Below are 19,228 nucleotides of genomic sequence, written 5' to 3'. Positions count from 1 at the left end.
ATGTCTCGCAATTCTCCACCCCGGTGACTCCCGGCCCACATACAATGGTGGCTGAATTAGAAAATCATCGCTAATGAAAGTATCACCATTGATCTCAGCGACCGCGAAAACTATGAAATCGACACTAATATCGGTCATTTTCTACTACTTTTACATGTCTGGGTTAACGCCCTCCTGAGACCCCCCTGGTTCGAATTTAGTCAAAAACGCTTCACCTTGGTCTGGGACCTGAACCAAGGTATCCGTGTCCAAAATTTGGAAACTCTGCCAACTTGTCTGGTTCCCAGGCCGGTCCCGGTTGAAAAAAAAAAAAAAAAAAAAAAAAAAAAACTTTTCGTCTTGATCTGTGGCCTAGACCAAGCTACCCGCGACCAAATTTTAAAAACTTTCGTCCACTCGTCTGGTCCACGGGCCGCACACAGATAGAGAGACAGACACTCAAGCAAACTCTATTTTATTTATATTAGAAAGGTCAGATCCACCGTTATTGTAATAGAGCGGTGTTTGAGTGATTGATCCTAGAAATTTAAAATCCAATGAGTGATAATTTCATAGCCTCGTTTTATTACAAGTTTAAACTCTTTGGTCAGTAGAGAAGAGGGCATGATTCGTGGTTAGAGATGATGACAATGGGTTTCGGTGGGTCTTGGGTCACAGTGTGTGACAGTGGTTCATGGTGGATGGTGGGACAGAGTGGGTCACGGTGGGTCATGGGTCACGATGGGTGGTGGGTCAGTTGGTCGTGGCTAAAGTTTTCAATGCCCCACACTCTCTCTGAACTACAGTGTTGAAAATTAATCAGTGAAAATCAATTGCAATTGATCAATCAATTGAAAGTAATTGCTGTGAAAATCAAAAATTGCAATTGAATTAATTGCTAATTAATTTCAATTGCAATTACTTTCAATCGATTGATTAATTGCAATTGATTCTCCTTTATTAATGGGCAACTGCAATTAACAATTAACCATTACTTACTTCCGTTGTCAATTGCAATTAACAATTAAATTTACAGATTAATTGTTAATTGTCAATTCAATTGAAATTTGCCCAACACTGCCACTCTTCTCTTCACTGTCCCGATCCGGCCCTTCAAACTTTTTTTTCCTTCTATCGAAGCCAGTACTGCCTATTTGGGAAAAGTCTCAATGTAGAGTGGTAGTGGTAAAAACGATGCATATTTGCCGTTCTGTTGGAAGGGGGGCTGGTGGAATGTGCCGTAAAATTTTACGTTGCCCCCATAGGAAAAAATCTAGATTCGACACTACTAATATATATATATATATATATATATATATATATATATATATATATATATAATTGAGAAACACTATGTTTGTGACTATAAATCTCCCGAACCGCCCCACTGATCTTAATCAAATTTGAAACATGGATGAGTTTTACGGCTGGGCTGGTTTTAGGCTATTCACTTTGATGGTACAACTTAGGGGGGGGGGTAAAAATAAATAAAATTTAATAATTCCTGAACCACTCGGCCAATCTTGATCAAATTTTCAACATAGATGAGGCTCAGGCCTGGGATCGTGTTATTTAAATTTGATGAAGTAACGTGGGGGCGGAGAAGAAGGAGAGATATACAGGGTGGGCCATTTTAATTAATCCACGGAAATATCTGAAAAATGATAAAACATAGAAGAAATGTTTCAAGTACACGTTATATATTGCTAAGGGGGAAACCCAATTCCACCAAAAGTACCCCTCCCCGCCCCCCTAAATTGGGGTAACGGGGGGTAACTTTGAAATGTCAAATGGGAACATGGGTCGAGTAATACCTCGTTCGAAAGGTCTTGGAAAACTAAGTAACGCTGTACCAAAAGATGTTTCATATTGTGCACAAGTTTCAAAATGGCCGCCATGATATGGTTCGGAAACTCCAGTACCCGTAGTATGAAAACCATGGAAGGTAAATGAATGGAACAAAATTGAAATACGAAAATATCATAGGGCATATCGAATGATGTAATCCCTGTGATCCCAGTGGCCTCCCTGAAGGGGTCTTGTGGGCTAACTTTAAAATTTCAATGTCCGACCGGACAACGGTTCGGGCGTACGCTTGACCTACCCAATGCTGTTTGGAAGGCAGACTTCATGCATAGAGAATTGTGCACTAAGTTAACGCGGATGGCCACAGTTACATTTTGATTAACTATTAGCATTCATGTCATATTGTGAGCTTGAGGGACGAAACGGTGTGTACGTATATCCCCGAAATGCTTTCTGAATAACCAACACGTATTGCATAAAAGTTTCTCTTTTTTTAGTCACTACAGCGTCATCCTTACAAACAAATGTTTCAACCACACCATACCTATTTGTAAGGTTAGCCTTAATTTACGAATTAAAGTAGAGTTCTCGTTTGAACTTTCACTTTACTTTCCACCCCACTCACAAACAGAGCGCAGGGAGAGATTATTTTGCAGGACTTGGATTTCTCTTTATACATTATGGCAATTTTACTCTAATATTTTTATCTCTGTTGTATTATTCTCGAGCCTTGGAACGCCTCCGTGGTTTTCCTATTTAATTTTAGTTATTTTCATTTATGTCTAACCGTATTCATACTATGGGCACTAGACGTTTTCTTAGACACAGTCACCATGTCTTTGCTATCATTTTGAAAACGGTGTCTCATGTCGAAAATTTTCTTACAGAAGCTGTTTGATATTAATTTGTCTATGTAACGTGATGTTACTTGCTTCAAGCTGCTATTTGAAATTTTCAAGTTGGCCCCGGACACCTTTCAGTTGTCCCTTGGAGTCACCCCGACAACACCTCTCGATGTGCCTTACGTCAGTTAGCTACTCCAGGTTTTCTTTTGTTGATTTATCTCCAATCGCTTTCATACTACGGGTACTAAACCTTTTCTCTGACACGGATACTATGTTTCGGCGGCCTTTTGAGAACACTGCCATTTCACATCAATCGTTTTCTCCTGCAATATGTTAGCTTTTGCAAGATTTATCGAACGAGGTACCACTCTACTCATGTTACTATTTGAAATTTTGAAGTTAGCCCCCAAGACCCCTTTAGGGAGGCCACTGGGATCACAGGGACCACACCGTTCGATATGCCCTATGATATTTACGTATTTCAATTTTGTTCCATTCATTTACCTTCCATGGTTTTCACACTACGGGTACTGGAGTTTCCGAACCATATTATGGCGGCCATTTTGAAACCGATGCACAATATGAAACATCTGTTGGTACAGCGTTACTTAGTTTTCCAAGACCTTTCGAACGAGGTATTACTCGACCCATGTTCCCATTTGACATTTCAAAGTTACCCCCGTTACCCCCATTTAGGGGGGGCGGGGAGGGGTACTTTTGGCGGAATTGGGTTTCCCCCTTAGCAATATATAACGTGTACTTGAAACATTTCTTCTATGTTTTATCATTTTTCAGATATTTCCGTGGATTAATTAAAATGGCCCACCCTGTATATAAAAATCAATTTATATAAGACTGAAAGCCACTATTTTTGTAACTTAATAACTCTTGAACTATATCTTGAATATCCGACCGATCGCAATCAAATTTTCAAGATGTATGAGGTTTGGATCTGGAAACATTTTTGTAATTTTATTTTAACGGTACATCCTAGGAGGGAGGGGGGAACGTATAAATAGAAACTAATAAAACCTAATAACTTTTGAACCACCCAACCAATCTCGATCTAATTTTCAACAAATATGAGGGTCGGGCCTTGGGTATTTTTTTATCATTTCACTTTGACGAGCCAACGTAGGGGAGGGAGAGGGGGCAGATATATGTAAAAAAAATAAAAATAAAAATGCCTGTCTCTGTGACTTCATCACTCTTGAACCACCCGACCGATCTAAATCAAATTTTCAATATACATGAGAATAGGGGCAGGGATTACTTTAGGCTATTTACTTTGACGAAACAACGTAGGGGAGGGCGAGAGGGAGAGAAATTTAAAAATGATCAAAAATGACCGATATTAATGTTGAATCCATAGTTTTCGGGCCCGATGAGACAAACAGTAACACTTCTGATGCTGTTTCAATCCAAGTTCAGCCCTAATAGTTGGGAAGGTGGAGGGTACAATGGAGGAGAGGGGGATAAACGTTTAAAAATGATCGAAACTGAGTAATATTAGTGTCGAATCAATAGTTTTAGGAGTAGCTGAGATTAACAGTGACAATTCTGATTTCGTGTGCCGCAGCACGGGGGAGGGGGAGCTATATATAATAATAATAATCGAAAATAACCAATATTAGTGCCTAATCCATAGTTTTCGGGATCATTCTGATGAACTGTGACATCTTCAATCCGGTTTAAATGCAAAATCAGCTCCGCCACTTGCGGGAAGGGGAGAAAGTGATATATAAAATGATCGATAATGGCCACTATCAGTGTCAAATTTATAGTTTTCTGGGTCGCTTAGATGAGCAGTGGTACTTTCGATAATGTTTAAATTCAAATTCAACCCCACAACTTGGGGGAAAGGGAGGAAGAGATATTTAAAGATATTGGAAAATGACCGTTAATTAGTGCTGAATCCACATTTGTGGGGGGTCGCTGAGATGAACAGTGACACTTTCGTTGCCATGGCCCGCAACATACACTGTAAAAAAATTCGCCTTAAATTTACTGACCGATTACCGTCAACTCTCGCTGCCATCCGATTACCCTAAATTTTACGGACCACCGTTTTTTCATAAAAACGGCAGACCGTATATTTAGAAGCAAAATAATATTGACCGTATTTAGAAACAAATTTGGTACCGTATATTTTACGGTAATTTACCGTAATATTTAGGGGTCGTTTTTTTAAAAAAAGCTCAGGTGTGTTATTACCGTACAAGATTTACGGTAATAACACACCTGTACCCTCTTGCTAGATCTAGTAAGAATTTTTGCTGGGCAATATATATTGACCCAAGTTTCATCGAATTGCTGGAAACTGTATCAGTACACACACTAGCTAGCAATAATTTTTCCTGGATGGATGCAACTAGAGTGCACGGTGGTCCAGTGGTTTTAAAGACTACTTAACTAAACAAAACACAAAAGTGAACGAAAGAAGCGTTGCACCTACGACGTGTATAATAATATCCATAAGAATAAAAGTTGAAATTAATTCTTAGTTTGTAATATCGAACCCTTGTTCTGATATCATCTTGAACATACATTGCTTTTTCTTTTCAAAATTACTAATTTTGCCACGTATTGAACAAAACACCAGAAGAGGATTCGATATTACATACAAAAAAAAAAAAAAAAAAAAAAAAAGAATTTTATAGCTGAGTTTTCGCACGCTTTGAAGATGTAGTTGGAACAAACATCCATGCCCTTTTAAGATATTCATAAATCGATATTCTGTTACAGTGTTAAGACTAGCTTTATTGCATGTATTTTCCCTATGAGTACCAGTAGACTAATAGACCTCAAATATTCTAATCAGCGATTCATTCGATTAGTCGCATCATTAGGCTACGTTTTCAGATAACCAAACAGGCACTCGACATCATAGCTTAGAATGACCAGAAGTACGACTAAACAAGTGTAAAACCATATGACTTCTCACAACACTGCCTACAGTATCCAGTATCCGCTATCTCAAATTAATAAATACGTGTTTGCATAATTATGTAACAGTGGCATCAATGCTAAAAAAAAAAAAAAAAAAAAAAAGTCACCAAACTTCCAGAGTATCGAACTTTTGCATATTTAGACTATTAAACGCTCAAATGTATTAACAAGACACCAGAACAGATTATAGGTACTCAGAACAAAATTAAACATAAAAACATTTACAGAAATATTTTTCAAATTTAACAATTTATTTATCCAGAAAAAATAATGACAGCATGGGCGCCCGATGAAAATTTTCTAGGGGACTCAACTCCCTGGTTACTATATACCCTGATATTTTTTATTTGTATTAAGAAATTTAATACGTTTTCACTAGTTAGGGGAGCGACCCCCTGCCCCTCCTTCGGTCACACATGAGTGACAGTATACTTTTGTTTCTGTAACATGAAAAATTCCAGTTGATGCAACACAATTTATGTAATGCTGTTACGGTAAACTACGAAGCACTTTTCCTAAAAGTTTTTTTTTTTTTTTTTTTTTTTTTAAGTATTTCATCATTGTGATTCTAGCTTCACAAACCACTCGTAGTTGGCTACATTATCATAAGACTTTATACATCCAGCAGCTTCTTGGCTTCGAATCGTTGCACTTCGGAGCGATCTGCTTGCCACGATAGCCAACTAAAGTTTTTTTGTCACCGAACAAAGTTCAAATATTAACATGGTGCTTTCCCATACATTACCTTGCTTAATTGAATTTCCAGGATATCTTCAACAGTAGTAGGCCTATTGTGTCTATCACACCAGAAAACCACACACTAAACAAACAAACAAACAAACAAAAGAAAGAAACAAACCAAAACAAAGCACAACACATCCGAACCTACGCGCCATCAATCCTCGCTTCGAACATGTGCTTTTTCTCTCCAATGCGCATGCCCGACACAAGCATCTGACAGGAAAACGGTCTCCTACCATTATTTTAGAAAAACGGTAAACCGTATATTTTTTACGGTAGGAGGCACTTATTTTCACGGTTATTGGTTACAGTGTAGGGGAGGAGGAAATATATATATATAAATGACCGAAAATGACCATTATTGGTGTCGAATCCATGATTTTTGGGGTCGCCGAGTTCATCAATGATCTTTCCGATGCTGTTTAAATCGATGCCATTAAAAACGAAAACAGCATATTTCACGGGTACTAAACACATGAAATACGGAGTTGTGCTTTAAAATTTTCATTTTAACTTACCAAAGCGGGTAATATATGCTAGTAATACTAATAAAGCTCAGGTACTGTCCTTTCTCTATTTCAAAACCACCTATTTTTTAAATCTCTATGCTATAATATCTATTACTGGAGCTATCAGTATATTTTTGTTTTTCGTCTTTATACAACACCAAGGTTATAAAGGAAGGTCTTTTATATGTGGGTTCGGAACTTGAATCTGATTGGTCGTTCCCAACCATACTATCTCGCCTCCAGAAAAACTGGATTACAGGGCAGAGTCTAAAGCAAGAAATTTCTCTCTCTTTTGCTAAAAAAAACTTTAGTTCGCATACTAGTCATAGCACATGTTTAGAGGTTTTTCAACGAATCTGTATGAGACGAGACCTGCAAATGACACAATACTGAAAGTTGAGCTTACACCAGGAGTCGATTCTGGTATCATCCAAAAACAAAAAAATCCTAATAGCTGACTACTTTAATGCTCATAAATCATTCTAATGTAAAAAGTTTTGGTGAGCCCGGCCCCCTAGACTCCCCGTGGATACGAGCCTGTGTGACCCCCCACCCTCGAACACAATTTTCTGGAAGAAAGCCTCTATTCTTCCTTTTGTCTGTCTAGTTTACTGAAAACATGAAAAGCAAACTAGATCACAGAGCATAGAGTTGGAAATGATGGACATGTTGCATTGCAGACATATTTCGTACCGTTGATGATTTTGGGAAGTTTTCCAGGGACAAAATTCACCTCGGAGTTATATCTCCTATGGTGCTCAATGTGAGTTGAGTTGATTTTGTCGTCCCTTTCAGCAACGAGGCTATATAAGACGGGACCTACTGATTAATTGACAAACCCGAACTACATGAGCTCTCACCGGAATCGAACCCGGGTCTCTCACGCCAAAGGCACGTACGCTAACCACTTAGACACGAAGAACCTCGGAGCTCATTAGAAAAGAAGAAAGCACATTATGGGAATTTCAGTGCAGACAACTAAGTACGACGACTGTTAAAAGAATATTTTTCATCTTGAATATATTGTAATAATGGTCAATCTTATTCGATAATGTCATTTTTAAAAAAATAGCATTCTCTTTTCTGTAACTTACTACAGTATACAAGTTAAATTTCACACAGTGTGCAAAAGAGGGGAGGGATTACAACGTACGATGGGCTTCGTTCGCTTCCTATCCGATGGACAAAACCTTTCTTGTAAAATTCAGCGTTTCAAAGAACCTGTGTGGTTGCTGATAGCTACACATAAATTGACAGAATTTTAGTACTGTCTGCCTGAAGCAAAGTCTTAAGTTTAGTACTGAAGCTGCCTGAGGCAAAAAAGCAAGCACACCGCAGGCGTGGTGGCTTCTGTGCCTCGTAACATTGTGTTTAAAAAAACAGACACAAGGCCACTTGTCAGTTCTTGCAACTGATAAGGCTTTTTTTCTTTTATACAAATCATATTGTTTGAAGCCTCTTTATTGCTTTCAAAAACAATATAACCAGATTCATGGGAACCCACAGCAATTGTAATAAAAGTTGAAAAAATATCTGTATCATTTAGATACTTTATTATTATTATTATTATTATTATTATTATTATTATTATTATTATTATTATCCCATAATATTTTTCGTTAGTCCTCACAGCAACTAATACTTAGCAGCAGGGGTTAAAGTGCGTGGGAACGCGGGGGACCCTATCCCCACCTCCAAAAAACTGTGTACGGCGTCCTCCCACTTCCTAAGCAATTACAATGGGCAAAGATAGGCATGGGGGACGGCGTGACGTCATGCCGCTACCTACCGTACCCCTACCTTTTCAGATGATTCCATCCCATCTAGCCTAATCCCACCTCGCCTAACGATTTATCAGCCACTTATATCTCCAAAATGAGAATGTCTACCATTTTAGGCGAGATGGGAATTTCCATCTTACTTAATCCCATCTCGCCTAAAATGGCGGTAGGATGCAAGGAGGGAATTTCTGTACTGAAGAGGGAATTCCTCTAATAGAATTTTAACCAGATATTTCAATCAATATTGGCAATCTCTGTCAATTACAATATAAATATATAATAAGTACTATACAAGAAGAAAGCATAGGGGGAAGGCGATTTAGTGAATTTAGTTCACTTTTGGTTTATTTTGGGAATACTGGAAATTGATTGGCAAAGAGAAGCTAATCAGAAACAGGATAGAAATATAGAGGGTGTTTCAAAACAACACCTACAACGTTTGAGAGCTCATTCCTGACACCGTGATAAGACAACCTGGGTGCACAATGCTTCCTTTTGGCGCTATGACCAGCCAAAAACCAGTCGGAAAAATGCCCAAAACAGCCGTAACTCGAGAACAAAATGTCGGATCGAAGTCGGGGAAAAGGAAATGTATATTATTTTTAGCCATGGCTTCTATTAATGCACAACCCGATATGGTACAGAGGCAGCACAAAGGTCACCTCAAATAAATTGAAGAATTATGGGGATATTTTATGAAAGGGGGTTATAGCCCCACACAAGTTACTGGCACATGCAAGGAGCATTAGAATATTAATTCTGTGACATTTGTGAAAAATCTGACGCTCACTGGCATTTCCGGAACAAAATTTTGATTTTTTATAAAAGTACATCATCTAATGCTTCGTCCCCTGTGCCCCCCTAAGGCGGTGCGTTACCAAAATAGCATTCTATATTTCAAAAATGCATACTCTTTTGCTACAATGACGCCAAATTTCACACTAATTAACAAAAACACCTTCTTCTCGTATGTCCCTACTAAGGATATTTCTGGTGATTTTCTTACTTTTGAAAGGGGGCTGTAGCCCCATTATCAGTCACTCTTACATGTAAGGAGCATTGGAGCATTAATTATGTGACATTCGTGATTAATCTGACGTTTACTGGCACTCCGAAAATAAATTTTGGGATTTGGTAACACATCACCCACCAGCTTTTTACGGTCCTTGCCCCCCGAAGGGGGGCCTTCCCAAAATAATGTTTGAGACGGCTTTACTAGCTTTGTGAATGAGTGTTTTTGCATTTCGTAACAAATACAACTCATTTGCCCCAAAATCTTTACGAATAATTATTGGAGAAAACTGCTTCCAAAATTTAACATTGAACCTCCCATAAGGAAAATGAACTTCTGTGTTTACAGTTCCAAAAGGGGGGCTAAACATTAATTTTCTTCTATTTCCTTTAGAAATTCGAAAAATTCAGATATTTCTCAATAAGAGTGCCAAATTTTATATTAATGGTGTGAAAACTTCATCTTCTCCCAGTGCTGTAGAAAATTACACGAATTGTATAACAGTCTATATATATATATATATATATATATATATATATATATATATATATATATATATATATATATATATATATATATATATATATATATATATATACATACATATATATATAGATATAGATATAGATATAGATATATAAAATTCAAAATCACGTTTTCAGTCAAAAGAAAAAAAAACATTCCATTTGTTTACCTTTGGAATACCAATATCTAATCTAAATGATCTAGACCCTCAAAAGTATTGTAATATTTATTTTGTATATTACTGTTACGCACACGCCTAAAATGCCAGGATTGTTCTTTCATTTTAATAGATATTTCTTTTAAAGTTATGTTTTTTAAGTAACATTCCGTATTTTGGAATGCAAAATATTGATGATAATGCTTCTACCATAACTTTGTTTTCCTTCTGTCGTATGTTCCTTTCTCACCTCGCAAAAGTCGATTTATGGTCAAAAATGGTTGGAAAATGAAAATAGGGATATTTCACCCTGTTTGACAAGTCTTGTTATAAAATACTGTACTTAGAAGGTAAATTCTGTACCACCAGACATGTCAACTCTGACGCGAAATCGTAGCAGTTATAGTAGTATTAACTGTGGTCGTAGTAGTAATAATAGAAGTAGTAGTAATATTAGTAGTATTACAGTACTTTGCAGTCTTGAATAAAGAGTCAGTTTCCCAAACACACTACGATTAACATAGACTGACAGTAAGACCGTACGAACACGGCAAAGGCAGGGGTAGTGGAGGACATTTAAGGGAAAAATGACAACATTAGTTTCCAATCCGTCCTTGAGTGCCCGGTTCCAACCCGGAAATACGTGCGCCCGGTTCGGCCCTATAGCATTTGTGTCCGGGCCGAACAGGACATGCCCAGCCCGTGCAGGGCAGAGCCCTGCAAACCCAGGCCCGAAGACGGCCCGGCCCGACCCGAATGGATCTGAATTCTGTGCCTGGCTCGACCCGGCCCGGCCCGAATCTCGAGCCGGGCTCTAACCGGGCCGGGCACAAATCGGGCCGAGCCGGGCCGGCCCGACTCGGCCCGAACACTGTGAAAGACGGATCGGAAACTAATGTTGGCAGCCTGTGTTAATCGTAATGTGTTTGGCATGGGCGGCGATTAGGGGGGGCAAAGGGGGGCAGTTGCCCCCGCACTTTTTTTAAGTAACCAATTAATGTATATAGTTTCATTTGGAAATGTAACGATTTTGTATGTGTTACTGATTAATAGGAAAAAATGCTGCCATATAATATTTGCTGTTGCGTGAATACGTATTGGTTGTCTTCCCGTGGAGTAAAGAAAGCTACAGTAATTGCGTTTTAATCGCCACAGAAAATAACTCCAAAAAATAACCTATTGGAGCACAATTTCAGCATACTTTCATTTCTTCTTACAAGGGCTCGATATGTTAGTGAGCCGCTTTGAAGCTAATCGAAAGAACATTATGCAAAAAAGTAGGGCCTATTTCACAAGTTATTCTTTAATTGCACAAAAATTGACAGTTCCTAAAATGTCTTTTCTTCTTTCTAAAGTAAGGAATATCGATTTAAAAGAGCGTGATAAGAAACAACTTCTACCTTTTCCATTGTTTTGTAGTGTAATATACGATTGAAGTGTTGTGTTTAAGGATGTACGAGTGTATATACAATAAAATTTAGTAAATTGAACATAATTCTAGGTTTTAAGTTTATTTTGTATAACTGAAGTGTGGATTGTAAGTATTGTTGTGTTTTGATGTGTTCCAAGAAAGTGAAATCTGCACCTAATGGCAACGAACATATTTCAAGAAGTTGCAAAAGCAAATATTTCTTTAAATGTCGTAGCATATGCTTGTAGTATTTACTGTCTTTCATTTTCTAAGAATAATAACATACATTTAATATCATGTTTGGAATTAAATATTAAGTTTTTCATTTATCCTCAGTTTCAATATAACTTTTGCAAAACAAGCATCATTATTCATTACTATGATTAATATTATCCTTTCTATTTATTTGTTTTGCAAATTTATTAAATAATCTGATCACACAATTTTCCAGACAGAATTTTAAGATGTTCATAAGCAAGGAATCAAATCTCTTCTTACACTTTCGTTGTTTAAGAGTACAAAGGGCTAGTATCTACTTGCGTTGTTCTTCTCAATTTACTTAATAAACTATTATATACGATATACGGTATTTTAACTGAAAATATAGTATCCTATTAGTTATACAACCTTTCGTCATACAAAATGTTAGAAACAACCAGGAAAACTAACATTTATATACAAATATTCAGATCATGTCTTGCCCCCTCTCTTTTAACGTCCAACCGCCGCCACTGATGTTTGGGAAATTAACTCTTTATTCAAGACTGTAAAGTACTGTACTTCTACTACTCTTATTACTACTACTACTGCTACTGCTATTATTATTATTATTATTATTATTATTATTATTATTATTACTTCTACTACTACGAGCGTCAGAGTTGACATGTCTGGTGGTACATACGGTACTTTACAATCTAAGTACAGAAAAAATCGAAGAAATACTAGTTATTATGGCCAGTCTGCGTAGTCTGGCCAGTAGAATGCATTCACATTCTACTGAGGTGCTAGAGGTCGTCGGATCGATCCCTCCTCGTGTTATGTGAGCTTTGTTGTGGACAAAAATCGTGAGCGTGGGAGTTTTTGGATTAGACCGTTTTCGTCCACTGTCTTCATTCCACCAATTCATCCATCATCATTCATACGTCTTGAGCCGTAATTGCCTAAAGAACATATGAGAAAGTCAAGTCCTTGACCTACTAATTAGAATTTGTTCCGCTACATTAGACCACGGAGGCCGAAACCATGAACTGGCGTGTTCATAAGATTAGCGCAATTTGTAGTAATGTTCAATTAGCACGGCAGATTCCAAATCATATTACATGTTCCTGTATTCTTTATAATTCGATGCTACAATAATAATAACAAAAAACAATGATCAAATAAATCACCCAGACCCCAGGATCGATGAAATGTTCCTGGAACGGTGCGTAACAAGTAAATAACAGAGCTATATGACGGAATGCGAGGCAGTAAATCAAAACAAAATCCACACATATCATTGTTGATCAAAAAATACCTCAAAAGTCCCCTGAATGAAAAATGTATAGATATCAGCTATCAAAAATGCCTCTTAACATCACATATAATAGAAGGGATAGTTGATATTAAGAAAATGAAAATATAAGGTTTCCTAAGAAACCAATAGTGCAAAATGAACATCGCTTTACTGTATGTCCTTGTACGCATCAAATAGCACGGAAACAGATTCAACAGTTTCAGGCTTTAGAGCATTTCTCCGTTCCTGAGTACTAAAATCTCTTTCAGTAGACGCACTAGAAGCAGGGATGACGAGATACTGACGCGTTAATTTACACAATTTTAGTAATGTTTGTTCTTGTTGCAGTATATCTAGTTCTCTTACACATGATGACATGTTGAGGTAGATGTCTACTTCATCATCAAATTCACCAGAGACTGAATGTCTATCTTCCCAATCCATTAGTTTATTCTTCTTGGTAGGTGGTTCCAAGTTATGCCAACTAGCCTAAAGGAGACGATGGTGAGAAATAAATGAAATAGTGGAGTAAATAAAGTGGAAGGAAACAGGAGAACGCCGCGAACCCCCCACACGGTGTTTGTCCACCACAAAGTTCACTTGGCGAGAGCTCGGATCAAACCAGGGACCCCATACACCAGAGGTGAACGCTCAACCGCTGAGCCACCGTTCCAGGAACACCTAATCGACCCTGGCGATTTGGTGATTTATTTGATCATTATATTTTGTTATATTTGTAGCATCATACTATAAACAATACATGAACATGTAACACCATTCGATGTTTGCCTTGCTAATTGAACATTACTACAAATTGCACTGATCTTATGAGCACGCCAGTTTATGGTTTTGCCCTCCGTGGTCCAATGGTAGCGTACCAAATTCTACTTACTAGGTCAAGTACTTGACTTTACCATACGTTCTTTAGGTAACTACGGCTCAGGCTGAATGGATGATGATGGGATGAATTGGTGGAAAGAAAACAGTGGGAGGAAGCGGGACCACCCCAGAAACTCCCATGCACACGATGTTTGTCCACAACAAAGCTCACATAGCATGAGCAGGGATTGATCCGACGACCTCTAGCACCAGATGTGAGTGTTTTTTTCTATTGAGCCACTATTCTCCCTCGTAGATCAAGCATCGGTTCATATTCTACGCAGACCGGCCATAATAACTAGCATTTCTCAATTTTATTCTGTACTTAGAAGGTAAATTCGGTACCATCAGACATGTCAACTCTGACGCGAAGTCGTAGCACTTGTAGTAGTATTAGCAGTGGTCGTAGTAGTAATAGTAGAAGTAGTAATAGTAGTAGTAGAAGTAGTAATAGTAATAGTATTACCAGTACATCACAGTCTTGAATAAAGAGTCAGTTTCCCAAACACATTACGATTAACATAGGCTGACAGTAAGACCGTACAAACACGGCAAAAATAGAGGTAGTGGAGGACATTAAAAAAACAAGTAGGCTGACAACATTAGTTTCCGAACCGTCCTTCAGACTATCAGGCCGGCCCGGCTCGGCCCGAAATGTGCACGGCCCGGTTCGGCCCGAAATGTGCCCGGCCCGGTTACGGCCCGGTCCAGTTTGATATTACTTGAAACGGGTCGGGCCGGGCCGGGCACCGGGCCGAATCGGGCGCGCCCGGCCCGTGCAGGGCTCTGGTGCAGGGCTCTGATTCATATCCACTGCAAACGCTGTTTTTGTTCCATTTAGACTTTTATTTTAGTACTCAGACGAGAATTGTGTTCTATGTCTTAATTTTCTGCATTCTTTCACATATGGAAAGATTCGTTTACGTATCTAAATGTTTCATTACGTATGGAGAGCTAAATGACAAACAGGCATGTGCTGATATTAATACAAAGTTTCGAAATATTGAATTATTAAGTATTTCAATCAATGTTGCTTTTTTATACAATTAATAACAAGTCTTATTATATTTAAAAGAAGAAAAACACATCTGCAAAATTTCTCCCGATTGCAAAGGTTGACTTCGAGGTTCGAACCTGGTTTACTTTTTCCCGAAGATACCCGAAGCTGGACTTAGAAAATTTTTTCCTTAAAATAGCAATAAAGAATGCCCTCGACCTTTGAGACAACATGTACCTTTCGGGAGTCAACTTTCAAAAGTTTGGCGTGGATTCTTTTGCCCCATAAAACTGTTTTTCTGCAGAAAATAAAAAAGCATTCCTTTATTTTTTTGCGTATTTGTCCATACAAAAAGTTTCGTTGGAATTCTTCGTGGCCTTTACACACATATGACATACTGTTACCAGCATTTTTTATATTTCGTGATCAAAGGTTTGGAGGGGTCCGAGCCCCCTAACCGTTTTTCTCAGAAAAATACGAAACCCGTTTGCCCTCAATTTAAACCTACAATATCTGTGCAATATTTGATTCAATTTGGTTCACTTCTTCGCGTCTTTCGGGCGTCAACTTTTAAAATTTTGGGTGGGGTCTCTTGCCGCCTAAAACCGTTTTCCCGCAGATCATAAAAAACCCGTATTCCTTTATTTTTTGCGTATTGTCCATACAAAAGGTTGTGTTGCAATTCTTCATGTCCTTTACACACATCTGACATACTAGCACTTTTCATATTTCGTGATCAAAGGTTTGGAGGGGTTCGCGCCCCACGCTTCCGTTTTCCCCAGGAAAATACGAAACTCGTATTCCCTCATTTTATGTCTACAATATCTGTGCACAATTTAATTCACTTCGCCTCACTTCTTCTTGCCTTTCGGGCATCAACTTTCAAAACTTTGGGTGGGTTCTTTTGCCCCCTACAACTGTTTCTCCGCAAAAAATAAAAAAACGTATTCCTTTATTTTTTCGTATTGTCCATACAGAAAGTTTCTTTGGAATTCTTGATGGGCTTCACACACACCTGACAATCTGTTACTAGCACTCTTGATATTTCGTGATCAAAGGTTCAGAAGAGTCCGGGCCCCAACTAACCGTTTTTTTAGGTAAATACGAAACTCGTATTCCCTCGTTTTATGTCTACAATATTTGTGCAAAATTTCATTCACTTCCGTTTACTTTTTCTTACTTTTTGGCGTCAAATTTCAAAATTTTGGGATGGGGTCTTTTGCCCCATAAAACCGTTTTTCCGCAAAAATAAAAAACCCGTATTCCTTTGTTTTCAGTGCATTGTCCACACAAAAGTTTCGGTGCAATTCTTTGTGTCCTATACACACATTTGACATACTGTTAGTAGCACTTTTGATTTTTCGTTATCAAACGTTTGGAGGGGTCGGCGCTCCACCCGACTGTTTTCTCTAGAAAAATACGAAACCGGTAACCTCATTTTCTGTCTGCAATATCTGTGCAAATTTCATTTACTTCGGCTCATTTCTTCTTTTCTTTCGGGTGTCAACTTCAAAATTTTGGGTGAGAGATTTTGACCCCTAAAACAGTATTCCGCAGAAAATAAGAAACCAGTATTCATTTATTTTTTTTTGGTTATTTTGCATACACAATGTTTCGTTGCAATTCTTCATGTTCTTTACACACATCTGACATACTGTTACTAGCGCTTTTGATATTTCGTGATCAAAGGTTTGGAGGGGTCGGTGCCTCACCCAACCTTTTTCTTCAGCAAAATACGAAGCCCGTATTCCCTCGTTTTAAGCCTTCAATATCTGTGCAATATTTCACTCACTCCGGTTCACTTGTTCTGACCTTTCCAGCTTCAAATTTAAAATTTTGGGGTGGGTTGTTTTGCCCCATAAAACAGTCTTTCCGCAGAAAATAATAAACCCGTATTCCTTTATTTTTTCGTATTGTCCATACAAAAAGATATGTTGCAATTCTTCATGTCCTTTACACACATCTCAGATACTGTTACTAGTACTTTTGATATTTGGTGATCAAAGGTTTGGAGGGGTTGGCGCACTACGGAACCGTTTTCCCCAGGACAATACGAAACCCGTATCCTCATTTTACGTCTGCAGTATCTGTGCACAATTTAATTCACTTCGGCTCACTTCTTCTTGCCTTTCGGGCTTCAACTTTCAAAAGTTTGGGTGGGGCTATAGCCTTTAAAACCGTTTTCCCGCAGAACATAAAAAAACCGTATTCCTTTATTTTTTGCGTATTGTCGATACGAAATGTTTCTTTGGAATTCTTCATGTCCTTTACACACATCTGACATACTATTAATAGTACTTTCGATATTTCGTGATCAAAGGTTTGGAGTGGTCGGCACCCCACGCTTCCGTTTTCTCAAGGAAAATACGAAACCCATACTCCCCCATTTTATGCCTACAATATCTGTGCACAATTTCGTTCACTTCGGCTCAATTCTTCTTACCTTTCGGGCATCAACTTTCAAAATTTTGGGGTGGGTTCTTTTGCCCACAAAATAATTTTTCCGCATAAAATAAGAAACAAGTATTCATTTTCTTTTTGCGTATTCTCCATACACAATGTTTCGTTGCAATTCTTCATGTCCTTTACAGACATCTGACATACTGTTACTAGCGCTTATGAAATTTCGTGATCAAAGATTCGGAGGAGTCCGTGCCACACTTAACCGGTTTTTTTAGGTAAATGCGAAACCCGTATACCCTCATTTTATGTCTACAATATCTGCGCAAAATTTTATTCACTTCGGTTCACTTTTTCTTCCCTTTCGGTACCAAATTTCAAAATTTTGGGGTGGGGCCTTTTGCCCCATAAAACCATTTTTCCGCAAAAATGAAAAACCCGTATTTTTTTGTTTTCAGCACATTTCCCACACAAAAAGTTTCGTTGAAAGTCTTCATTTCCTTTACACACATCTCACATACTATTAATATTATTTTTGATTTTTTGTTATCAAACGTTTGGGAGGGTCGGCGCCCCACCTAACTGTTTTCTCTAAGAAAATATAAAACTCTTATTCTCATTTTACGTCTGCAGTACTTGTGCAAATTTCATTCACTTCGGCTCATTTCTTCTTGTCTTTCGGGTGTCAACTTTCAAAATTTTGGGTAGGAACCTTTCACCCCTAAAACAGTTTTTCCGCAGGAAGTAAGAAACTCGTATTGATTTATTTTATGGTTATTTTCCATACAAAATGTTTCGTTGCAATTCTTCATTTCCTTTACACACACACCTCACTGTTACTAGTACTTTTGATATTTCGTGATCAAAACTTTGGAAGGGTTCGTGCCCTTTCCAACAGTTTTTTCCAGGAAAATACGAAACCCGTATTCACTCATTTTACGTTTACAATATGTGTGCACAAGTTCATTCATTTCGATTCACTTGTCCTTGCTTTTCGTTCGTAAACTTTCAAAATTTTGGGTGGGTGCTTTTCCCCGTAAAACCATTTTTACGCAGAAAATATAAAAAAAAAAACAGTATTCGTATGTTTTTCGCATATTATCCATACATTAAGTTTCGTTGCAATTCTTCATGTTCTTTAGACACATCTCACATACTGTTACTAGCACTTTTGATATTTCGTCATCAAATGTTTGGAGGGGTCCGTGCCTCACCGAACCTTTTTTTGCAGGAAAATACGAAACCCGTATTTCCTCATTTTAAACCTACGACATCTTTGCAATATTTCACTCACTTCGGTTCACTTCTTCTTATCTTTCTCGCGTCAACTTTAAAATTTTGGGGTGGGTTCTTTTACCCTATAAAACTGTCTTTCCGCACAAAATAAAAAAACGTATTCCTTTATTTTCTGCGTATTGTCCATACAAAAAGTTTCGTTGTAATTCTTCATGTCCTTTACACCCATCTGACATTTGTTACTAGTACTTTTGATATTTCATGATCAAATGTTTGGAGGAGTCCGCGCCCTACCCAGCCGTTTTTTAAAGGAAAATAAGAAACCCGTATTCCCTCATTTTATGTTTATATTTTAATATCTGTGCAGAATTTCATTCAGTTCGGTTCACTTCTTCTTACCTTTCGGACGTCAAATTTCAAAATTTTTCGTGGGGGCTTTTGTCCCCTAAAACTGTTTTCCGCAGAACATTAAAACCTCGTATTCCTTTATTTTTTACGTGTTG

Source organism: Thermobia domestica, chromosome 5, assembly GCF_964235325.1.
Source record: "Thermobia domestica chromosome 5, izTheDome1.hap1.1, whole genome shotgun sequence".
Taxonomy (NCBI): domain Eukaryota; kingdom Metazoa; phylum Arthropoda; class Insecta; order Zygentoma; family Lepismatidae; genus Thermobia; species Thermobia domestica.
Note: the sequence above shows the minus strand (reverse complement) of the source record.